This window comes from Notechis scutatus, chromosome Z (genome assembly GCF_049901735.1).
Source record: "Notechis scutatus isolate UNSWTSFEM ecotype Mainland chromosome Z, rNotScu1.2, whole genome shotgun sequence".
NCBI classification, from domain to species: domain Eukaryota; kingdom Metazoa; phylum Chordata; class Lepidosauria; order Squamata; family Elapidae; genus Notechis; species Notechis scutatus.
Genome location: NC_142025.1, coordinates 115,704,121 through 115,727,944, shown reverse-complemented (window position 1 = coordinate 115,727,944; position 23,824 = coordinate 115,704,121). Strand labels below are relative to the sequence as shown.

The following is a 23,824-nucleotide window of genomic DNA, read 5'->3' as shown; positions in this document are numbered from 1 at the left end:
CACAAAGAAGAACTCGACCTGAAAAGAATGTGCAGGAGGAAGATAAGAAGTGAAAGTTTTGGGTGACCGGGTAAAATTGTAAAAGCAACAACCAAGGTACCCTGGAATTTAAACTTACAAAAAATAACATCGCTCCCAAAGAAGAGTCGGAAGCAGCGAAGGAAAATGAAAAGGGAAAGTATTGGCTTTTTTTCTTCTCTCTCCTTCCCTATACTGACAACTGAGAGAGTTAAAAAAGAAATCAGAAAAATCCGCTTTGACATCAACAGGCAATTAAGCTGAAAATAAAACAAAATGTCAAAGGGATAATAAAGATTTCTGGACATTAAAAACTTTCTTTTTCATAAGCAGGAAGGGAGAGAAAAAGAATAAGGACAGGATCTGGAAGAGGGAGGAGACTGCCTGGAGTTAAAAAGAATCTAAAATAAAAATTCAACAAGACTTCTAAAAGATACATTTTAACTGAAAATTTGCAACTAAATAGTAACCCCAGGAAGAGAAAGTGAAAAAAAGAGAGCAAAAAAGAAACAGCTTGCGTGTATTTGGATTATTTGGTGATCTTTGGATTTTTGGTTATTATATTTGAATGACTAAAATCAATCGGGTGGTTGTTTAAAAATTTATACAATGGCACCACTTCTGGATGAATTGAAAATGGAACTTAAAAAGTACAAAGAAGATGCACAAGAAGGGAAGGGTTCTTTTGGCTTCGTTTTTCAATTCTTAGGAATGGAGATTCGGAACTATGAGAAACAACAAGAAAAGACTGCAAAACAAGAAGACTGGGACAAAGAAGAAGCCATCTTTAATGAACAAGTAATTCTATGTGGGGAAGAAAAAGGAAAGTGGGGAAAGAGAATGGAGAATTTAAGTATTAAAAAACAACCAAAGAAAAGAAAAATAATTCGAAAAATATGTATGATACTGGAGAGCAACAGAAAAGGGGAATACAGAAGAGAGAAATAGAGGTAGAGAGACAAGGGGTAGAAAGGGGAGAGAGAAGAAGAGAGGGAAGAAGGAAAGGAAAAGAAGTTACAAAGGACCGGAGCAAGATATAGAGAAACAGGACCTATTTAGAGATAATGGGTGAAAATCTAATGAAAAAGGATTCTGTAAAGGTACATAAGATTGTATTGTTATATTAGTAATAGAAATAACTTTAGAAAATTGGAAACAACGTATGATTAAAATGAGGGATAAAATAGTTAGTGTAATTTAGTGAAATGTTTGTGAATAAAATAAGTGAAATAAAATAAATGAAGAAAATTGAACTAGGAAGGAACGGGAACATTTTAATTAGTTAATGTTTTATAAAATATAAGTGAAGAGGGGGGGAATTAACTATGGAAAGCTTATAATTGTTCCCATAGAAGTATGATATTTAATTGAAAAGTAATGTTAAAGATGTTAAGACTTTAATGAATATTAATATTAATGATAGAATTGAATTGGAATGGAATGTTGTTTTAATTATATACATTTATAATTTTTTCTTTTTTTAAGAATACAGTGTGTATTTTAAGAATGTACCAAGCAGAATCCGAATGGAAGTTATGTATTATATTGAATGTTACAACTTTAGGGAAAAGATATAAAGGCGTCATACTCCAATCAGTAACTACAGGATAAATTTTGTTTAATGAGAAAAGATAATAGATAATTGAAACAGGACAGACAAAAAATATAAATACAATGATTTGAATTGAGATGAGATAATTAAAATAAAATTGAGAAAATTAAAAGAGGGGAGAAGCTATGCAGAAAATGTAAAATAGTGATAAGATATGGAATAGAATATAAAAATGAGCATGAACCTGAATTTGTGTGTGTACGAAGAAATGTAACCCGGGATTATGCTGCTTTCAAAAAAGATGTTTTATTTGTATTTTTTTTCTCTTTTTGAAAACTCAAATAAAATTTACAAAAAAAAAAACCAACATAATAAATACTTTTTAATTTCACAACATATGGCCAGACTTAATCTTAGTTTCAATTAAGAAATTGTGACCATCTTAGACCAATCCATGTCCAAAAATGAAATTTCTGGAACTTGTAGAAGCCTGGCACTCTAACAAAATGCCATACCAGAAAAAACTGACTGACACCATACCAGAAAAGACCTTCCTCTTACGTTAAACCATGTGTTACTCCCAAACAGACAGGCAAAAGAGGTAAAAGAAGAGATACCTATTTATCTACTTGCATTTGTATGCTTTTGAACTGCTAAGTTAGCAGAGGCTAGGTGAGGACAGGAGCTCACCTGGTCACATGGAGCTCGGGTCTTGAACTTGGGCTGCTGGCTTTCCAACTGACAAGCCCAGCATCTTAACCATTCAGACACTTGTCACACAAACACACACCCCGCAAACAGTCAAGACACATAGATGATTTCTTCCAAATCTTATGGGATGGTCAGACAAACTCAGGTGGCTATGGTCCCATAAATAACCTAGCCTTAAACCATAAAAGTTCAAAACCAGAACATTGAATTGGATCCCACAGCCAACTGGCAACCAATGGAACTCACAGAACAGAGATGTAATATGCATCATTCTGGAAGCACACATAACTATCCACACCATTGCATTGTACACCTGGTGAAGCTTCTGAAAACTCTTCAAAAACAACCCCATGTAGCCCACTTGGGAGTTTGACTAGGGCTTAAGTGACCATGAGCAATGATTCCCAATCTAGGAAGGGGCTCAAATAATACACAGCACAATAACTTGTGCAAAGGCCCTCCTAGCAATACTTCCACCTGCTCTTCATGACATGTTAGGAGGTTCTGTGGGTGTGGTTTGGTGGGCAAGGAAGGAGAAAGATACTATAAAATCTCCATTCCCACCCCACCCCACTAACCTGCTTTCCAGCTCCATTCTCCTGTGCAGGACAACAAAAGAAGACCCAGCCAATTAGCTGGGACTCAGGAGGCAGAGAATAGATTGGGGTGGGGCCAGTCAGAAGTATATTTTCTAGTTCTCCAAACTACTCAAAATTTCCACTACCAGTTCTGGTCAGAAGTGGTCAGAATCTGCTGAATATAATTTCTGGACCAGAGGCTAAAACCTATAAAGAACAGTTGCTGGAACTGGATATGTCTAGCCTGATGAAAAAAAGGACTAGGGGTAACATGATAGCAGGGTTCCAATATCTCAGGGGCTGCCACAAAGAAGAGGGAGTCAAGCTATACTCCAAAGCACCTGAAGGCAGGACAAGAAGCAAAGGGTGGAAACTAATCAAGGAGAGAAGCAACTTAAAACTAAGGAGAAATTTCCTGACAGTTAGAACAATTAATCAATGGAACAATTTGCCTCCAGAAGCTGTAAATGCTCCAACATTGGAAGTTTTTAAGAAGAGATTAGATAACCATTTGTGTGACATGGTGTAGGTTTGCCTAAGCAGCAGGAGGTTGGACTAGAAGACCTCCAAGGTCCTTTCCAGCTCTGTTTTCTATTCTATTCTATTCTATTCTATTCTATTCTATTCTATTCTATTCTATTCTATTCTATTCTATTCTATTCTATTCTATTCTATTCTATTCTATTCTATTCTATTATCAGCCATGATATGGCAAGTTCCAAACTTTCAATCAAATGTTTAATGCATTTTTTACATTATTAAATTCAATACAGTGTTTTATGTTTTTTACTTGTACATCATGGAGAAACTCACCTGGAGTGAGATGGTCTCAGAAGTTTGATAAATAAATAAATTTTATTGCTGATTTTATTTTTTCATTTATAAACTAGTGGAAAAAAGTTGCAGGACTTCAAAAATAAACTCAGGATTTGGACCACTGCCAGAAAGATATTTGAGGGATACTTTAACCTTGAAGTTTTTGACAAATGTTTGCACACAACTGTTTACAAGGTAAAAGCATCACTTGTCCTCTTCAAAGACATTAGAAGACACTGCAGAAAGTAAATTTGGGGGTAAGAAACAATAAGAAACAACAATTTATGTTTTTATTAAAAATTTATTTGATAGCATGGAGATAAAATAAGATAGCAAGAAGGTCTATGTTTAATATTGCAGAAATGTTATGACATGTATACATTCTCCATTCTATAATGACCTGAACTAAAGGCACAATTACTCTACGTGGCTAGTATATGATATTAGAACCTGGCAATACACAGAGAAAAATGCATTATTTAATCATTATTTTTATTAATTACGCCTTGTTTACTTCAAGTCTCAGCAGAGTGAGGAAGCATTTAAAGGAAAAAGACACACACAAATAAATCAGCACTGGAGATCAAGGTGAAAAAGATCTCCACAGCCACCATATTTTGTGGTTCTGCTCACATAGGCTGTGGTTGTGCTCACAAAGATTGGCACAGAGTAAATGCATACTGCAAAAGGTATTTTACAGGCAGATGAAGTCATGATAAACCTTGTGAAAGCTATGTGGCCTATATAGACAGGACAAAGTAAAACTTTAAAACTGTCTATGGCAGGGGTGTCAAACTCAATTTCTTTGAGGGCTGCATCAGGTTTTATTTGACTTGGAGGGCCAAAGTGGGTGTGGCCATCTTGAAATTATTCGGGTCGGGGGTGCCTGTGGTGGTCAGAGCTCTCTGCCATTGAAAATGGGATCCCACGCTCTGTTTTCAGCTGCCATAACCTCCAGCAACCCCCTGCCACTGAAAATGGAGCTCAGAAGAGCGATGTGCAACCCTCCCAAGCTCTGTTTTTGCTGGCAGAGGCACTGTGGGCCAGTCCTTTGCTGTTTTCAGGGTGGCCCTGTGGGCCAGATCTAAGCACTCCCTGAGCCGAATCTGGTCCCCGGGCCTTGAGTTTGACACCACTGGTCTAAAGAGAATCTCAGTCATTCAGATCATTTTTGTCCCAAATGTGCTTTTTCAAAAGGCAACTGGACTTTCTGATTATTATTTTTTGGGGTGGTGGTGGGGAGATATTTCACTTCTCATCCAAGAAACTTCTTCAGCTTCTTCTTCAGTTTTTCTTCAGAAGCAAAATGTCTTCAAAGAAAAACCAGAAAGTCCAGTCCAATTGCCTCTTTAAAAAGGACCTTTGGAATGACCTTCATTACATTGTTGAATCACTTCTTCAGTAACTGAGAACAAACCTAATTTAGGAAATGGAGGAGAGATTATAACTACATAACACAAATGTTGGCTTTGAAAGTTGGAAGGAAGATTGAAAAGGGACAGTCTTTAATTTTTCTTTGCTAAATCCTTCCCTTTTTCTTCAAAAATAATGATGTAAATATAATTTAATTGTTTCGTTTGATTAGTTGGTGCCTGCTATTTAGTTCTGGCCTCAACACAATGATGAAGCATTTTGGGAAGAAGATGCATGCCAATAATCCAGCACTGGAGGATAAGATGGAGAAGATCTCCACAGCTACCATGGCTTTTCCTCTGGTGCTCAGATAGGTTGGAACAAAAGAGATCCACACACTGCAGAAAGCCAACATGCTGAAGGTGATGAACTTGGCTTCATTAAAGCTATCAGGTAAATTACGGGCAAGAAAAGCCACAATAAAGCTGGCGATGGCCAAGAAGCCCAGATAGCCCAGCACACAATAGAACATGAAGATGGAACCTTCATTGCATTGCAGAATCATAGTTTCCATCAGGAACTGCATATTTAACTCAGGATATGGAGGAGATGTTGCCAACCATATAACGCAAAGAACTGCTTGAAGAAAAGAACAAGAAAAGACAATGGAAAGAGCCAATCTTTTTCCCACCCATTTTCTCATTGAAGAACCTGGTTTAGTAGCCATGAAAGCTACAACCACCGTAATAGTTTTAGCTAACACACATGAAACAGCAACTGAGAAGATGATGCTGAATGCTGGTTGCCGGAAAAGGCAGGTTACTTTCCCTGGCTGACCAAGGAATAACAAGGAAGAGAGAAAGCACAGTAAGAGGGCAATAAGGAGAGTGTAAGTGAGGTCCCGGTTATTGGCCTTGGCAATGGGGGTATCTCTACGCTTAAGGAAAATTCCAAGCACACTGATTGTCATGAAGGAAAAGGAAACAGCAGCTGAGGCCAGACTGATTCCTAAAGGTTCTTCAAAGGACAGGAAACTCATTGTTTTGTTAAGGCATCGATCTTGCACTTTGCTTGGATACTGATCCTCAGGACATTTGAAACAATCTTCTGTGTCTGGATAAAAAAAAATCAAATGGAAATTCATTGATGTCCTATTTACCACATTTCAATGAATGTTTTATACTATTGCTTGAACATTGATATTGATTCTGCGAATAGTTTTTTGTATACTTATATTAACAGAATAGCAGAATTGGAAGGGACCTTAGAGGTCTTCTAGTCCAACACCTTTCTCAAGCAGGAGAACCTATACCATTTCAGACAACTGGTTATCTAATCTCTTTTGTGGGTGCTCCAAACCCTCCACAGCTGTCCTCTTCTCAGAACCCACAACTTCTGGAGGTAAGTGATTCTACTGGTTAATTGTTTTGTTAGGAAATGTGTCCTTAATTCTAGGTTGGATCTCTCCTTGATTACTTTCACACTATCTATTGTTTCTTGTCACTTGACCATTAGTTGGTCAGATTCTTGTAGAGAGCTTAAATTTACAATACATCTTTATTCTCATTTGAACTCCCTGAATCTCCTGATTTTCCAGGCACTTGACATAAATATCCATGACAAATTATAACTTTTGAGAAAACAACTTTTTGCAGCCCAATATTTTCATAATTTGTAGGACTTCAAAACTGACCTATCTCAGTTGAAATCTTTCCCTGTGGACATGCAACACAGTCGTAGCAGCAGAAACTTTTCTCTTCAGATTTTCTCTTCCAATATCCAGGGTGACAATATTCATTACACAGAGAAACTGGAAGAACCTGCTCATAAAATGAAAAATAGATTGCAGAAATAGTTGCCAAGTTGTTAAGCTTTTTCATCAACTGAAAATAGTGTGTGTGTGTGTGTGTGTGTGTGTGTGTGAATGAGTGAGATAGATAGATAGATAGATAGATAGATAGATAGATAGATAGATAGATAGATAGATAGATAGATAGATAGATAGATAGATATAACAAAAATCATGGTCAGCATGGAACAGTTGGAGGCATTTTAATTTTTTCCATTTAAGGAAGCTGTAAAACTATAAGCATTCAATGTATATGTAGGTCCCTACACTGGTGGGATTCGTGCTGGTTCTGCCGAAGCTGTTGTTAATTTTTTGTATAGTTCAGCAAACTAGTTGTTTCCACCACTGGTTGCCCCTTCCCTTCCCACCGGGGTTGCCATTCAGGATGGGGGAGTTGCAAGGGCATGACTGGGAGCTGCGCTGATCAGCTGGGAGGCAGCAATGGACTAGCAGCACCGATCAACTGGGAGGCTGATCAGTCAGTTCAATCAGACCTTAAAACTTCAAAAGATATTTTCCCCCCCAAGAAGTTGGAAGATCTGACTGAATTCTTCTTTTGTTGCCCTGCATGTAGGAGAACAGAGCTGGAAAGCAGATTAGTGAGGGAATGGTGGTGGTTCTGGAATGGGATGGAAGTGAGGATTTTGCATTATTTTTGCTCTGGGATGGGGTAGAATTGAGGATTTTGCATTATAATGCAAACACCCGCCCACCCATGCCCACCCAGCCATGCCCACCCATTATTTTTATCCCACCACTGGGCCCCTACCCGATTAAAACCTCTGTGCCATTCAATCTGATGTTCATTAATGATCAATTCATTTCCATAAGATGCATCGGGATCTAGTCTTCCAACTTTCACACTCTGGATGGACTTGTTTGGAAAAACGATCATGTTGATGATATCAAACCCTCCTGCAACTTCCCTCTTCTCATTAAAGGACACTCCCTCTCCTGCTGAGTTGTTGAAAGAAGTGCCTTGAAGAAATGGGTGGAGCTACTTGAAAAGAAAGCAGTGAAATTGAAATAACAATAAGGAAAGAAATCAACATTAGATATTTTATCTTCTATTTCTGAAATTCTTGGATCCTGCAACATTATCCTGGGACATGTATATTCACCTTGCTATGTCAATATCCAGTTTTGCTCAACAGAACAAGAAGTCAGCCCACAAAGTATTGTCAATGAATAACATACACAGGATTAGGTGATGCAATCTTCCCTGTGGAGAAAGTTAACTGCAATTTCATTGGGGCAGAGAAGATCATTAAGCTTTTTTAAAATCATATAAAATCAACCATTCTTCATGTTTTAGCCCCCTAATCATTTTTGTTTCTCTTCTCTGCACTCTTTCTAGAGTCTCAACATCTTTTTTACATCATGGTGACCAAAACTGAATGCAATGTTTCAAGTGTGGCCTTACCAAGGCCTTATAAAGCAGTATTAATACTTCACATGAATTTGATTCTATCTCTCTGTTAATGCAATTTAGGATTGCATTAGCTTTTTTGGCAGCTGCTGCACACTGCGGGCTCATATTTAAATGGTTGTCAACTAGAACTCCAAGATCCCTCTCTCAGTTACTGCTATTGAGCAAGTTACCACATATACTATACCTGTCCCACGCTTTCCACCACATTAAAAAGTAAACATTTCCTTTATTCCCAAAACAATAAATCACATTGTTCAATCTGGATACTAGCTGGTTGCCTGGTTATATCTCTTCTCCTCCTCCTGGCCAGCCAGCCATTTGAATGTCCCTGACTCTTTGGAAAGCTATGTTGACTACAAGCCCACATCTACCTCTACCCCATTTCAGCTCCAAGCTGTGTCAGCATGAAGCCATGTGGAAAGAAACCCCAATAGGAAAGGCCCACACACAGAGAGAAAGAAGAACAAGCTACAGTCAGGTCAGCCTCAGGCTTGACATAATAGCTACTTGAACAACATATTAATTAAGGTTTAGCTAATTTTGTGAGCTAATTTATTCTTTATTAAATTCTTCAATGAAAGAAAAGTTTGTTGGAGAAATGTTACCTTAAAAGGTTGTAGTTCTGGAGATTCAGCCATTTTATCTGCCAAAATTTTTCTCAAATTGGATCTCTTGGATAGCATACCATGCAAAGAATGAGCCGCAGCATAAACCCCATTATGGATGCTGTAGCTGTGCCCTGTTATCTTTAATTGAAACAGAGATTCAGGAAGGTTTCCCAGGCCTTCTTCCCCAGTGCATTCTTGACTTCCCAATGACGCCAATCCTGAATTAGGGAAAAAACAGTCAAATGCTTGCTCCCAAAAATGGTTTCGAAATCCATCTCTTTGCCCTGTGTAAGATTTTATGGACCGGAGAAATTCCTCGAATTCCATATTTTCCCTTGAATGAATATGAAAGGAATGGCCCCACCATAAAATTGGAGATTCCATACCCTTTGGGTTCCTGTTAATGTGAAATCAATTTGGCTGGTGGTGATCCACACCTTGCTTATGTGTGCCTTTCCCGGATTTAGAGCTTCCCATATAGATTTGAGAGCTGTCAGCCAGGCTAAGGACAAAGATTCTCCATACAAGATGAATGCATTTGTTTTAATGTCTGTGAAATGTGTAAAAAAATCAAACATTATATTGCTAAATTTGCCCGAGTCATCCATACGGAACAGTTTTGGAAATCTTTGTATGAAAGATAAACAAATTCCCTGCTGGAAAAACAAGTGCTCCAATTTCTGCAAAAAATGTTCTCCACTCTCGGTGTCTGCAACAAAGAGCCCAATCCATTTCCATCCAAAATGCTGAAGCAATCGGATAATCCCAATATATTGGGGGATCTCATTTGGGGCCATAAAGTAAAGTGAAGATGATTGACTGGTATCAACTTCTCCCATAGGAAATGATCCATATGTGAGCTACAAGAAAACACCAAGCCATGAAGTTGAAGAGAGTTTTCATTTTGCCTTATGCATTTTTATGGATCATTTCAAAAATTGGATAGATATATCAGAATTTAGTCCTTATCCATAACTTCTCAAATGTTTGAAAATGTAGATAAATTTCTGAAGAATCATTATTTCATTCAAACTAACAGTAAATGTGTTACACAATGGAGTCAATTCTATTCAACAGAATATAGTTTAGTTTAGTTTATTGTTATTGCACATCATACAACAAAATTAAATACCATCTTCAGTGTACATTATGATTATGAAAATAAATACAAACACATATTCTTCACATTCTATACAATGAATTGAAACCCCTTGATATTGCACTGTACAATAGAATTCAATAATGTTAATGCTTTGGGATAGAAGTTGTTTTTCAGCCTATTTGTCCTTGTTTTTATTATCCTGTACCATCTGCCAGATTGTAATAATTCCAAAAAAAAAAAAAAAGTGCCCGGGATGAAATGGATCTTTGAGAATGTATATGGGGAATACATATTTTATCATGAAAACTATTGTCAAAAAGAAAGCCAATATGCCACAGTGGTTAAAGTGTCAGACTAGCAATTGGAAGACTTCTAGTCCAACCTTAGGCACAAAACCAGCTGGATGATCTTGGGTTAGCCCAATGAAGTATAGCAAACCACTTCTACAATCTTGCCAAGAATACTGTAGGGACTTATCCAGGCAAGAAGCTAGCAAGAAAGTTATAACTAAGACTTAGGGAGTAACTGAAAATTACTCAGCCAGCATAAGTGATAAGGCATTTGAGTGCTACTTTCCCTTTTTCTGCACAAATATCTTTCCTAGTTGACTCTGTGAATGAATGAATGAATGAATGAATGAATGCATGAATGAATGTCCCAATAATTGCAGTAATAAATGCAGGAAAAATTACAAGAGCAATTTTCTTTATTTTAGCTAGACCCTAAAGAGCAGGGGAAAAAGAGAGCACTTAGCCTGACTTATTGGGTGTCTAGTTTAATGAAAAGAAGGACTAAGGTTATTATGATAGTACTGTTCTAATATCTAAAGGGCTGTCAGGAAGAAGAAGGGGTCAACCTATTCTCCAAAGCACAAGATGGTAGGAAAAGGAGCAATGATGGTAACTAATCAAGGAGAGAAGCAACTTAGAACTAAGAAGGAATTTCCTGACAGTTGAGAACAATTAATCAATGGAATAGCTTCCCTCCAGAAGTTGTGGGTGCTCCATCACTGGAGGATTTTTAAAAAGAGACTGGACAACCACTTGTCAGGAATGCCATAGGGTCTTCTGCTTGAGCAGGGTTGAACTACAAGACCTCCAAGGTCCCTTCCAACTCTATTATTCTGTTATGTATTCACCATGGAATCTAATTTTGATTTTGAGTCACTTAAATCTTAGGTGAGATTTGTGAGAAAGAACACTAAAAATGCTCTTCGTTATTCTTAATCAATTAGTTAATCTTTTTATCAATTAAAAAGAACAGGTCAAGTCCCCTAGACTCACCTGTGGAATCTTGTAAAAATCTACAATGTCTGCTATATGGGATGAAGTATCTGATCCAAGTCCTCCAATGATGGCCATGAGATTTTTCCTGGTGCCACATCTGTAGTTGGGGGCAAATATATGTGATTTGAAGACCATGTCCAGAGTGGTCCGATAAGTCAACTTTGGATTATTGTAGCTGTCATAGATGTGAAATCCAAAGGTAACATTGGGCAAGATTTGTGGATTCTCATTGATCTCCTTCACAGTGAAGACAAAGGAAAGGACATGCTGGTAAAATTTTGTGATGAGACTGCAAGTAAGGAAAGTCTTCAGAAAACAAGTCTACGATGCATAGAACAGTATTGAAAAAAAATAATAGTGATTTCTGCCTGTGATTGCAATTAAATTTTTTACAATATAGTGCCAGTATTTCTAATCTATTAAACATTTTTGGCTACAGTCTATGTAATACAGTATTTATGAATGATTACATACTTCATTCACAGAGTGTTGCTCCTAGTAACAAATACTAATAATAAAGTTTTTAGGATTTTAATGCAATATTCAATGGCAAGACTATGTTCTAAATGTATTCCACTTTTCTCTTTACCTCTCCTAAACAAATTGTTGCAGGAATTGGGTATGGCCAGTCTAAAGAAATGGAACTAGGGGTGACATGATATCAGTATTCCAGTATTTGAGGAGCTGCCACAAAGAAGAGGGAGTCAACTTATTTATCCAAACAGATTTAACAGATAATCAGAACTGGAAGGGACCTTGTAGGTCATCTAGTCCAACCCCCCCAAGCGGGAGACCCTACACCATTTCTGACAAATGGCAGTCCAATCTCTTCTTGAAAGTCTCAAGTGATGGCACTCCCACAACTTCCGAGGGCAAGCTGTTCCATTGGTTGATTGTTCTCATTATCAGAAAGTTTCTCCTTATTTCTAGGTTAAATCTCTCCTTGTTCAGTTTCCATCCATTATTCCTCGTCTGGCCTACAGGTGCTTTAGAAAATAGCTTGACCCCTTCCTCTCTGTGGCAGCCCCTCAAATATTGGAAGACCGCTATCATGTCTCCCCTGGTCCTTCTCTTTACTAGACTAGCCAAGCCCAGTTCCTGCAACCATTCATTGTATGTTTTATCCTCCAGTCCCCTAATCATCCTGGTTGCTCTTCTCTGTACTTTTTCTAGAGTCTCAACATCTTTTTTATAATGTGGTGAACAAAACTGGATGCAGTAAGTGTGGTCTTTATAGAGTGGTATTAGTACTTCCCTTGATCTTGATTGTATCCCTCTGTTAATACAATTCAGGATTGCATTAGCTTTTTTGGCTGCTGCTGCACACTGCTGGCTCATATTTAGCTGGTTGTCCACTAAGACTCCAAGATTCCTCTCACAGTTACTGCTATTGAGCCTGGTTTCACCCAGTCTATATGTGTACTTTTGGTTTTCCTTGCCTAAGTGTAGGACTTTACTTTTCTCTACATTGAATTTCATTTTGTTAGATATGGCCCAGTGTTCTAGTCTGTCAAGATCCATCTGGATCTTGAGACTATCTTCTTGGGTGTTAGCTATTCCTGCCAGCTTAGTATCATCTGCAAATTTGGTAAGTTCTCCTTCTATTCCCTCATCTAAGTTGTTAATGAAGATATTGAAGAGTACTGGGCCTAAGATGGAACCTTGTGGCACCCCACTGGTTACTTCCCTCCATGTAGACTTAGACCCATTAAGGATTACTCATTGAGTACGGTTTGCCAGCCAGTTGAGAGTCCATCTAGTGGTGGTCCTATCTATTCCACTTTTTTCTAACTTACTAAGAAGTAGGTTGTGGTCTACTTTGTCTAATGCCTTGCTGAAATCTAAATAAATTATACCCACAGTATTTTGCTGGTCTACTAATTTAGTTACTCTGTTGAAGAATGAAATAAGATTGGTTTGGCATGATCTGTTCTTAACAAACCCGTGCACCAGAAGGCAAGCCAAGAAACAATGAATGGAAACTGATCAAGGAGAGAAGCAACCTGGAATTAAGGAGAAACTTCCTGACAGTGAGGATCTGTTGGAAAAGCTTGCCCTAAAAAGTTGTAGGTGTTTCATTAACTGGAGGTTTTTAAGAAAAGACAGGAAAGCCACATGTCTGAAGTGGTATAGAGCCTCCTGCTTGAACAAGGGGTTGGGCTAGAAGACCTCCAGGGTCTCTTCTAACTCTATCCTGATTGATTGAAGCTTAACTATTCATTCTTCTTTTCTGGCTAATTTCTGTGGACCTACAGAAGAATATACGAATAATGGAACAAGCTGTCCCCTATTGCTTTGATTACTGTAGCATCAGAGTTATGATAATGCTGTAGGGGATAGAAGGGTGATGATACTGTGGAATAAAAGCTACTACATCTGTTAATTCAGACACCTGGCAGCAAACACAAATGCAAAAAGGAAAAGCAGAGCCTTATAGAAGCACTCAACAGGTTGACCTTCCCTGAACAGATAAAAAAGGCAAAATGTTGGAGAATAATCAGTTCCTACAGTAGCAATAGCCCAAATTCAAATCATCCTGGCCCCAATGTCCACTCATTACAGTCCAAACTGGAATTTCAGAGATTGGCTTAAGAACCAACTAGAAACTGCAAGAGAGACCAACAGCTTAGGTTGCAGTGTGGAATTCCTCAGAATCTTTGAGAAACTAATTCTACAGAGAATGACTTAGTTGGGAATGAAGAATCCACATTATAATTTAAGATAAAACACTTCAAATTTCAGATTGGTATTCCTTGAGCACCATGTTTTATGTTGCTTTCCTTTCTAAACTCCTTCAGCTATAATCTTTTAAGTTATAAAGATCACTGAAGATAAATCTCTAATTCTGTCTTTCAAATAAACTTAGTTTGAAGTTGGACGTTCAAGCTCTCTTTCTAAAAAAATTAAAACCTGTAAATTCTATTCTTATTTTACCTAATAGATTGAAGATATCTTTTAATTCTTTTTTTTTCATTTTATTAAATCCTTGTGTCTTAAAGAATGGTGACCTAGCAATTCATATTCGCCCTTTTCCTAAAAAACAAAATGAAGTATCTTAAAAGTCTTATTTAGCCCACAGCTCAAAACTCAATGAAAACTCAAGCAGTTACTTGACCAGATCTGTTTACATCTGCTTTCTTTGAATAGCTTTTAACTCAAAAGAATAGGTGCCGGCATATAGAAAAGCTGAGAAGAAACAAAGAAACATTAGGTGAAAAAGACTGTAGAATTTGCTTACTCTGAAAGTCCATAGAGGTCCTGAGATGGGTGTACATCGAATGTATGTTCACTGAAGCCATAAAGATGCTGTGAAGCGATCCCTCCGATGAGGAGATCACCTGGTTGGAACCATTCATGTGGAATAGGAATAGGATCAGATTCTGGGCACTTGAGGGCATTCACTTTGATCACTGGGAACATCAGAATGAATAACACATCAGCAGCCAAAAAATCCTCTAAAAGAGGTCTCCAACATATCAAGCCACACCAATGGATCTGACTTAGCATACTAGAGTTTCTCAACACACCTCCTAAGGAAAAAAAAAGAATCAATTTAAATCTTTAACTTCAATGGAGATACAGACATGTGTGTTTGAATAATGACTGAGGTTTCTACAACTCAAATCTAACATTGGTCTGATCAAAGAAAGAAAAGAGGCTGGAGGAATTGAACTCAATAATCCGGTTGGGCTCTTCCCACCACCCAAGCTCTCCATGGAACTGGGACTGGTTTATAACCTCTTTCAACCTTGCTTTCTATTGCTCACTGCTTTCTGGAAAATCTCTGGAGCTTTGAGCAAATGACAGTCATTTGAACCAACTCCAGGAAGAGTTACCTGTTAAAAGTATTTTTCCCCATAAATGGCCTTAAAAATGAAAAAAAAAAAACCTTATAATTGTTAATTGTCAAAGTGAGAAAGTTACTCCCTCTTTCTAATATAAAAGTAATTCCAAAAATCGAATGATTTTTATAATAATACACACATAGAAACAGACAGAATGAAAAATATTATTTTTATCTATCCTAATTGAGAGTACAAAATAGGGGGCAGGAGCTTGCAGAAAACTATAAAAGTGTACATATAGTATATTGTGCATGACATGCCTTCTGCCCCTTTCCATCTTTTAATGCTTTTTCTTTAAAAAAATATTTTATTTCATTTGGATGCCATCAAACTCTAATTTACTTTGAGTGACTCACAACAATAAACTCCAATTGACTCTGGGTAACTCACAATAATAAAATAAAGTTTGGAAAACCCAAAATACATAAGATTAACCACAGAGCAAACATAAGACATTAGAGAAGTATCAACTTGTAAAGCAAATTGGACTCCTTTCGAGTTGCCATAGGGAGGAGGAGGAAAGACCTGAAAGAGCAGCAAGGCAATCAAAACCAGAAGTACATTCCATGCATACCTTACCAAGTCTGTATCCTGGGTTACCAATCCAGTTGGAGGGTGTGATCTCTAGAGCCTGCAAATGTCCTCTGTTGGAGAATGTGATTTATGACACACCCAGGGGGAGGGGAACAGGGTCATAGATGCACCATAAATTATATGAGTCAGAATTGGCTTCATTAGGATAAGTGCCAACATGTCGCTCCTAATAAATAATTGGATTTCTTTTGAAGTTTGGCTCGAGGCTCATGATTTGATTAGAGCGTTTGTCAGAACCCTAACAAGAAGTCCCTTTCAAATAATACCATTTTTCAATAATAATATACATTTTAAACATTAACAAAAAGATGTATTTAGATTTTTATGGCAGTTCAAGGAACCAAGAATTAAACTTAAAATTCTGCAAGATGCAAAAGACATTGGAAGACTAGGATTAGCTCAGTTGAAATTGTATTTTGCAGCCTGTTGTTTAATTTGTAGAATAGAATAGAACAGAATAGGAATAGGAATAGGAATAGGAATAGGAATAGAATAGAATAGAATAGAATAGAATAGAATAGAATAGAATAGAATAGAATAGAATAGAATAGAATAGAATAGAATAGAATAGAATAGAAGTTTGGAGATCTTCTAGTCCAGCCCCCTATCCAGCAGGAGACCCTATACCATTTCAGACAAGTGACTGTCTAGACTCTTCTTAAAAACCTCCAGTGATGGTGTGCCTATGATTTCTGAAAGCAAGCTGTTCTACTAGTTAATTGTCCTCACTGTTAGGAAGTTTCTCCTTAATTCCAGGTTGCTTCTCTCTTTGATTAGTTGGTGCTTTAGACAATAATTTGACCCCTTCCTCTTTGTGGCAGCCTCTCAAATACTGGAAGAGTGCTATCATGTCACCTCTAATTCTTTTTTCTTTAGACTAGCCAAACCCAGATCCTGCAGTTGTTCTTCATATGTTTTAGTCTCCAGGCCTTTAATCATCTTAGTTGCTCTTCCCTGAACTTTTTCCAAAGACTCAACATCTTTTTTGTAATATGGTGACCAAAATTGATTGAAGTATTCCAGGTGTGGTCTTCCTAGGGCTTTATAAAGTGGTACTAATATTTTCCATGATCTTGAGAGATTGGGTCTTGCTAAGAAATAAAAGAATGTTAGAATTGGAATATTGGAATAATACTTTCAGTGTGACACTTCTTACATAGTAATTTTCAAAATCCCTATAACTTTGTTATAGCCTAAATATCCATGCTAACCTAAACTTTTAGGCTTTTCACCTGTTTTTGAAGATAATAGAGGAATCCTATTTCATTGATTCAACTATCCTTCAGTCTTTACCATATACATAGCAAACTTATATCTGTTAGAATTATTATACTAAATAAAAAATAGGCTAAATTGACTGGCATGACACAATTACATTTAAAGAAGTAGCAAATCTAAATATAACCACAAAGGTAAAATTTACAAATGAATTCAACCCTCATTTTTTATTAGAAAGTTTCTTTTTTTTTTTTTGAAAGAAATTTTATTAATTTTAAAGACAAACAAACCATCGTTATCCATTAATTTTAAAGACAAACAAACCATCGTTATCCATTAAGTACAAAAACCTCTCCATTATTAATTTTACAAGTCAGATAGAATACTATTTTATACAACATAATTCTATTTTTCACCATTTCTATTTTCACCATTTCTATTTTTCACCATATAGATATCTCTCAACAAATTTCTCATTATTTCTTTTTTCTTATTCAATTTCATTAATTATTATTAATTATCTATATTTATCCAGTTTATAACCATCATCTTCATTCTTCTCTGTCTTGTTTAACATTATTCTCATCCAACATTCCTCCGAGGTTTTATTAATTCTCAAAGAAAACATAGACACACACAAAACACAAAAATATAAAACTTCTTTTAAGAAAGTAGTTTGGTCCCAGATTACCTCTCTTTGTATGGATTTCAATTAAATTCGTGCTCATCTTATATGCCATTACCTATCTTATTTACCATTCTATATCTTCCATATAACTTCTCCCCACTTTTCACTCTTCTTATTTCTATTTTATTTAATTCATTTTAATTTAATTCATTATATTTATATTTTTTGTCCATTCTTTCCAAATTATCCATTTATCTCATTCCCTACAGCAAGTAAAGAAATTTTTTTTCCTGAAATCCCTGATCAAGGTATGATGCCTTTCTATCCTCCCCCTAAGTTAATATTTAAAATAACACCTAATACCCAATCTGATTCTGCTTAGTACATTCAACCTACTAGTCTCTAAAGAAAAAAAATAGTAAGTCCACAATAATTAATATAATTAAATAATGAATCTAAATTTTAAATCTTATAGCCTTCCAGTTGTCTATTTCAAGAAACAAATGCTACAATAATGAGTTTATAATAAGTTCAAAACAACAGTAAATTAGTCTTTTCAATTAAACTCAATATTTTAAACATTCCTTTTAATCTTTTGTTAAATTTTAAAATCTATCATTACTAAACATTTCAGATTCTTATAACATTCTAATTTTCTATTTCTAATACAAATACTACCATACCATCTTATGTACCTTGCAGAATCTTCTTTTTTAAAGAAATTATACATTACCCTTTATCCCTAAAAAAATTCCTTTTTCCCATCTTGTTTTATACCTTTGTGGCTTTTCCCTCCCTTTTCCCTTCCTTTCTTATCCCACCTAACCTTTTTACCTCCAACTTCCCCTCTCTGTTGTATTCCTTTCTCCTTTTGCTCAGTAACATTAACATTGAATTGGTTTTGCATCTTATTTTTTCCTTTCTTAAGTATTTTTTTAGATCTTAAGTCCTTCATTTTCCTTCCTTTCTTTCTCCTTTCTCTCTTAACTAAATTTTTTAATTCATTGAAGATGGCATCTTCTTCTTCTTTTCCTTCCATTTCCTCCATCTGTTGTTGTATTTGATAATTAACAAACGCCATTTCTAGAGAGAGAAAGGCTTTTTTCACAGTGTCCTTTCTTTCTTCATATTCTCTAAGTTCATCAGCAGATAAAGCCATTCTTTATTCTTCTTTTTAAAGCAACCAAAGTATTTCAAAAATTAGAGCAATTCCCCAAAATTCCAGAGAGAGTCAATCAGTCCAAACAAAACACAAAGTTCTCACATTCTCTTCCTGGGAAGGTATCAAAGGGAAAGGAAAAAACCTCCAATCTGTATTTTAAAACCTTGTTGCAATTAATTTCTGGTCTCAAGATCTTCAAGGCATCTCGTCCAACAAAATCTTAATATATATATTTTGTCCTCTTCCTTCCCACTTATAACAAGAAGCCAAGTCTTTACCTTTTATAAAAAAGAAACAACAGGTTTCTCAATGGCCATTTGTTGATTCCATAAGGAAGGAGAGTAAACTTTCCCTTTCAGCACTTAGTTTTGCCGCTTGAGATCCTCCTCTGGAAACAAAGTATTTTTCAGAAAACCATCATTCTCCCAATAAACAATTTGGTTTCAGAAAAAAACTATCCTGTAATCTGCAACTCTTACACTGCAAAAACATATGGACTACTCAACTCGACCAGGGCAAAGCAATAGACGCAATCTACATAGACTTCTGCAAAGCCTTTGATTCAGTGGTACATGACAAACTACTCCTAAAAATAAAATCTTATGGTATCTCTGGACAACTGAATAACTGGACTGGATTACATAATGTGAAGCGGGGTGGAAAGGTAGATTTTGACAACACTAAGCAAAGGAAGGAAAGCTGAAACAATAGTAAGGATTCAGCATTTCCAACAGCAACTCTGCTCAGGTGGATTACTCATCAGAGGGAGTTTCTTGAAATGATTAGGGAATCTCCACCACTTAAATATTGGCAGCCACACATCACTTTCAGGCCAAATGATAACCTTAGTCTCCATTGATGCTCGTGTTTCCTTTAAAACCTCATATTTAGCAAAACAAACAAACACACACACACAAGAAAGGATTGAGGATACAAAATCAAAGTCACAATACAGCTGGAAGGAAAGCTGGAGCTCATCTAGTCCAGCCCACTGCTCAATCAGGAGATCCTTTGTCATTTCAGACAAGTCACTGTCCAGTCTCTTCTTGAAAGATGTCCAGTGATGAAGCACCCACAATGTCTGAAAGCAAGCTGTTAATTGTCCTCATTGTAAGTGTTGTGTTGGCAGACGGACACACCAGGCAGACACAGGAGTTGAAGAATAACGTTTCTTTTATTTGAAAGGTAACAGGTTATCTTGGCTGCCCAGCTGGGCTGGCAGCCAGCTGGCTGGAGCAGCTGATGCCGTTTGACAACTCCTTTTATAGTCTGCTGTCAAACGGCACCAACCAATGGGAACAGTCGGTGCTCCCGCTCAAACTGCGGACCAGGTTGAAGACTTAGCTAGTCAGGGACACTACACCCCTTTCCCCTAGCTAAGTGCATGTGCGGCCCCGCCTTCTGAGGATCCATGGTACAGAAGAGGAAATTGAACTAGTGGGCAGGGTAGGAGCACCTGGCCTGGGAAGGAGATCCTGACAAGCTTGGTGAGTAACCCTGCCTTGGTGACCTCCAGCATGTGGTGGAGTAAGGGTCCCCGAATCTTAAGGGCTGGGGGTCAGTACTGACAGTCGCCTGTTTGGAACCAAGCTGCAGAGATGGCAGGCAAGTTCCATTTGGGCGAGCAGCGTGCAAGTTTAGCTGTGGCTTGCATGAAGGGACATGTGCAGAAAAGGTGGGGGACCGCTGAGCTAGGGGGTTGATTACGAAGGTGAAGGCCTAAGGGCCGAAAGAGGAGCAGGCACGTTGTGCTCCCTCAGCCCCCTTAGGGGTAGTGACAATCCAACCCACTCACCCCCATAGCTTTTGACCCCCTGGGGACATATAGCCACCCGCCAAGGAATGCAAGGCCAGGTGGAAGGACCCTAATGGCGGGTGCACGCCTCCTTGTTCAGGCCCTGACACCCCACCACCCCCTAAATACAGGACCCCTCCCCCAGAGTCACTTGGAAGAGGGCAGAGAGACCCCTTCCCCCAGAGTCACTTGGAAGGGGGGGGGGCAGAGAGACTTTTAATTAACAAACGGTGAAAGGAACGAAGAAAGTCCAAAAACAGCTCAGTGAACCAGGGAGCGCCAGCCATGCTCATAACCACGAAGGGCCTGCAGACCTGCAGAGCAAATGGCTGCACCGAGTCCACGATGGAGAAGGGCCAGGAGCTGAATCGCAGCAGGCCCACGAAAGCTGCACCAGCAGCCGGCACAACCCCACCGGCGTATAGAGGAGCAGCGCCAGCAGCACCGGCAGCGGCCCGTCGCTCGGCAGCCGGTGGGAGTCGAAGAGGCGCTCGGGCTGTCGGCGGCCGTGGCCGCGGAGGCGGCCAGGACGGGAGGCGGCGGCGGCGGCGGCCGCGCGGTGGCAGCGGCGGAGGCGGCAGCGGTGGCGGCGGCAGGACAGGAGGCGGCTGCGGCGGAGGCCGTGGCGGCGGAAGCCGCGCAGCAGCGGCGGCAGTGGCAGCGGCGGTGGCGGCAGCAGCGGAGGCAGCGGTGGCGGCAGAGGCGGCCGGAACGGGAGGCGGCAGCAGCAGAGGCCGCGGCGGCGGCAGTGGTGGCAGCAGCGGAGGCCGCGGAAGCGGCAGAGGCGGCCGGAATGGGAGGCGACAGCCGCGGAGGCCGCGGCGGCGGCAGTGGTGGCAGCAGCGGAGGCGCGGCAGCGGCAGAGCGGCCAGAACGGGAGGCGGCTCTATACCTGCCCAGGGCGCCTCGCCGGCCTTCACGGGTGAGCCGCAGGCGCGGCAGCCCTCTCAGGTGCCTGGAGGGCGACGTCTGTTCCTCAGCTGGGGAGGTTTTAGACCTTTGCGCTCTTGGTAGCGCCAACGGGGAGTGCCTGGAGGGCGATGTCTGTTCCTCAGCTGGGGAAGCTTTAGACTTTGCGCTCTTGGTAGCGCCAATGGGGGTGCCTTTCGGGCAATGTCTGTTCCTCGGCTGGAGAGGATTTAAACTTTTGCGCTCTTTGTAGCTCCAACGGGGGTGCCTTTCGGGCGATGTCTGTTCCTCGGCTGGGGAGGCTTTAGACTTTTGCGCTCTTGGTAGCGCCAACGGGGGGGTGCCCTTCGGGCGACGTCTGTCCCCTCAGTCAGGGAGGCTAAGGTGCCTTTAAACTTAGCGCTCTCTGAAACGCAGGCAGTGGTGCCTTTTTCCTCAGTCAGGGAGACTTTGAGTTTCACGCCCTCAAAAGGGCGCACGCAACAGTGCCTGTTAGGCAGTGACTTTCTCCTCAGCTGAGGAGGCTCTTTAAATTTGGTGCGCGCAGAGATTGTCTGCGGCTCCTGACATTCAGTGGCTTCGGCTCTTTCTTCATTGACTTAGCTCATCTGTCTTGTCTGGGCGTCTCTGCTGTCATCCCACCTTCGTCGCCAGTGTTGTGTTGGCAGACGGACACACCAGGCAGACACAGGAGTTGAAGAATAAGGTTTCTTTTATTTGAAAGGTAACAGGTTATCGTGGCTGCCCAGCTGGGCTGGCAGCCAGCTGGCTGGAGCAGCTGATGCTGTTTGACAGCTCCTTTTATAGTCTGCTGTCAAACGGCACCAACCAATGGGAACATTCGGTGCTCCCGCTCAAACTGCGGACCAGGTTGAAGACTTAGCTAGTTAGGGACACTACAGTAAGGACATTCCAGGTTGCTTCTCTCCTTCATAATTTTCATCCATTGTTTCTTGTCTTGTCCTCTGGGGCTTTTGAACAAAAATTGACCCTGTCCTCTTTATGGCAGCCTCTCAAATACTGGAATACTGTTATCATGTCAGTCCCGATCCTTCTTTTCTAAAGACTAGCCAAATTCAAATCTTGCAATTGTTCTTGTTTTAGTCTTCAGGACTTTAATCCTCTTAGCTGTTCTTCTTTGCACTTATTCCAAAGTTTAAACATCTTTTTTGTAATGTGATGACCTAAAACGGATGCAGTATTGCAGGTGTGGTCTTACTAAGGCTTTATGAAGCGGTACTAATCCTTCATGTGGTTTTGATTCTATGCCTCTGTTTATACAACCAAGAATTGTCTTAGCTTTTTCGGCGGCTGCTGAACACACGTGACTCATATTTAAGTGATCATCCATTCAGACTCCAAGGACCGTTTCACAGTTACTATTTTTGAGCCAGGTTTCATGTAATGTTTTTCCTGCCCAGGCATAAAACCTTGCTTTTCTCCACATTAAATTTTGTTTTGTTGGATTCAACTGTGTCTCATTTGGATCAGAAAGGCACAATAGGCATACACATCAAAATCTATAGAGAAATGGTGGGGCAGTGGTTAGAATGCAGTAAAGGTAAAGGTTCCCCTCGCACATACATGCTAGTCGTTTCTGGCTCTAGGGGGCAGTGCCCATCTCTGTTACAAAGCTGAAGAGCCAGCGCTATCCGAAGAGGTCTCCGTGGTCAGGTGGCTGGCATGACTAAATGGCGAAGGCACACGGAATACTGTTACCTTCCCACCCAAGTGGTCCCTATTTTCCGAATTTTTACATGCTTTCAAGGTTGCAGAAGCTGGGACAAGTAATGGGAGCTCACTCTGTTACGCAGTGGTAGGGATTCGAACCGCTGAACTGCCGACCTTTCTGATTGACCAGTTCATCGTCTGAGCCATTGAGCCACTGCAGCCCTTTAGAATGCCCACTCCCACTGCCAGGAGTTTAATCCTGACTGGCTCATGGTTAATTCAGCCTTTCACACATCTGAGGTCACTAAAAAGAGGAGCCAGGCTGCTGGGGACAGTATGCTGACTATGTAAACTGCTCAAAGAGTGCTGTAAAGCATTGTGGAGTGGTATATAATTCTAAGTGGAATTGCTATTGCTATATAGCTTGTCCAAGCATGGATCCTTTTATGAGAAGTAAGATTACCATTCTTTCAACATTCCATGTATTTATATGGCTTCTCCCTCTGTGGATTTTGTTATGAGAAGAGCACTGCTCTGAGCAAAGGTCTTCCCACAGTCCATGAATTTATATGGTTGTTCCACTCTGTGGAGCTTTTTGTGGGTAGTAAGTCCATTGCCTTGAGTAAACGTTTTCCCACATGCTGTGCATTTCAATGGTTTCTCTCATGAGTGGATCCTTTTTATGGAAGCAAGATAA

The 23,824-nt window shown here is 39.5% G+C and overlaps 1 pseudogene across 1 annotated transcript in view; it reads right to left on the bottom strand.

Moving 5' to 3' along the window:
• Positions 1-4,916: 4,916 nt before the first annotated feature.
• Positions 4,917-23,824, bottom strand: part of LOC148129160 (vomeronasal type-2 receptor 26-like) — a 48,821-nt pseudogene continuing 29,913 nt past the window's right edge. Inside the window, exons 2-4 of the transcript XR_015746031.1 lie at positions 7,647-7,874; positions 6,722-6,848; positions 4,917-6,141 (exon numbers count right to left, since the gene is read on the bottom strand). The product of XR_015746031.1 is annotated as a vomeronasal type-2 receptor 26-like (transcript). The remainder of the gene's footprint in view (positions 6,142-6,721; positions 6,849-7,646; positions 7,875-23,824) is intronic.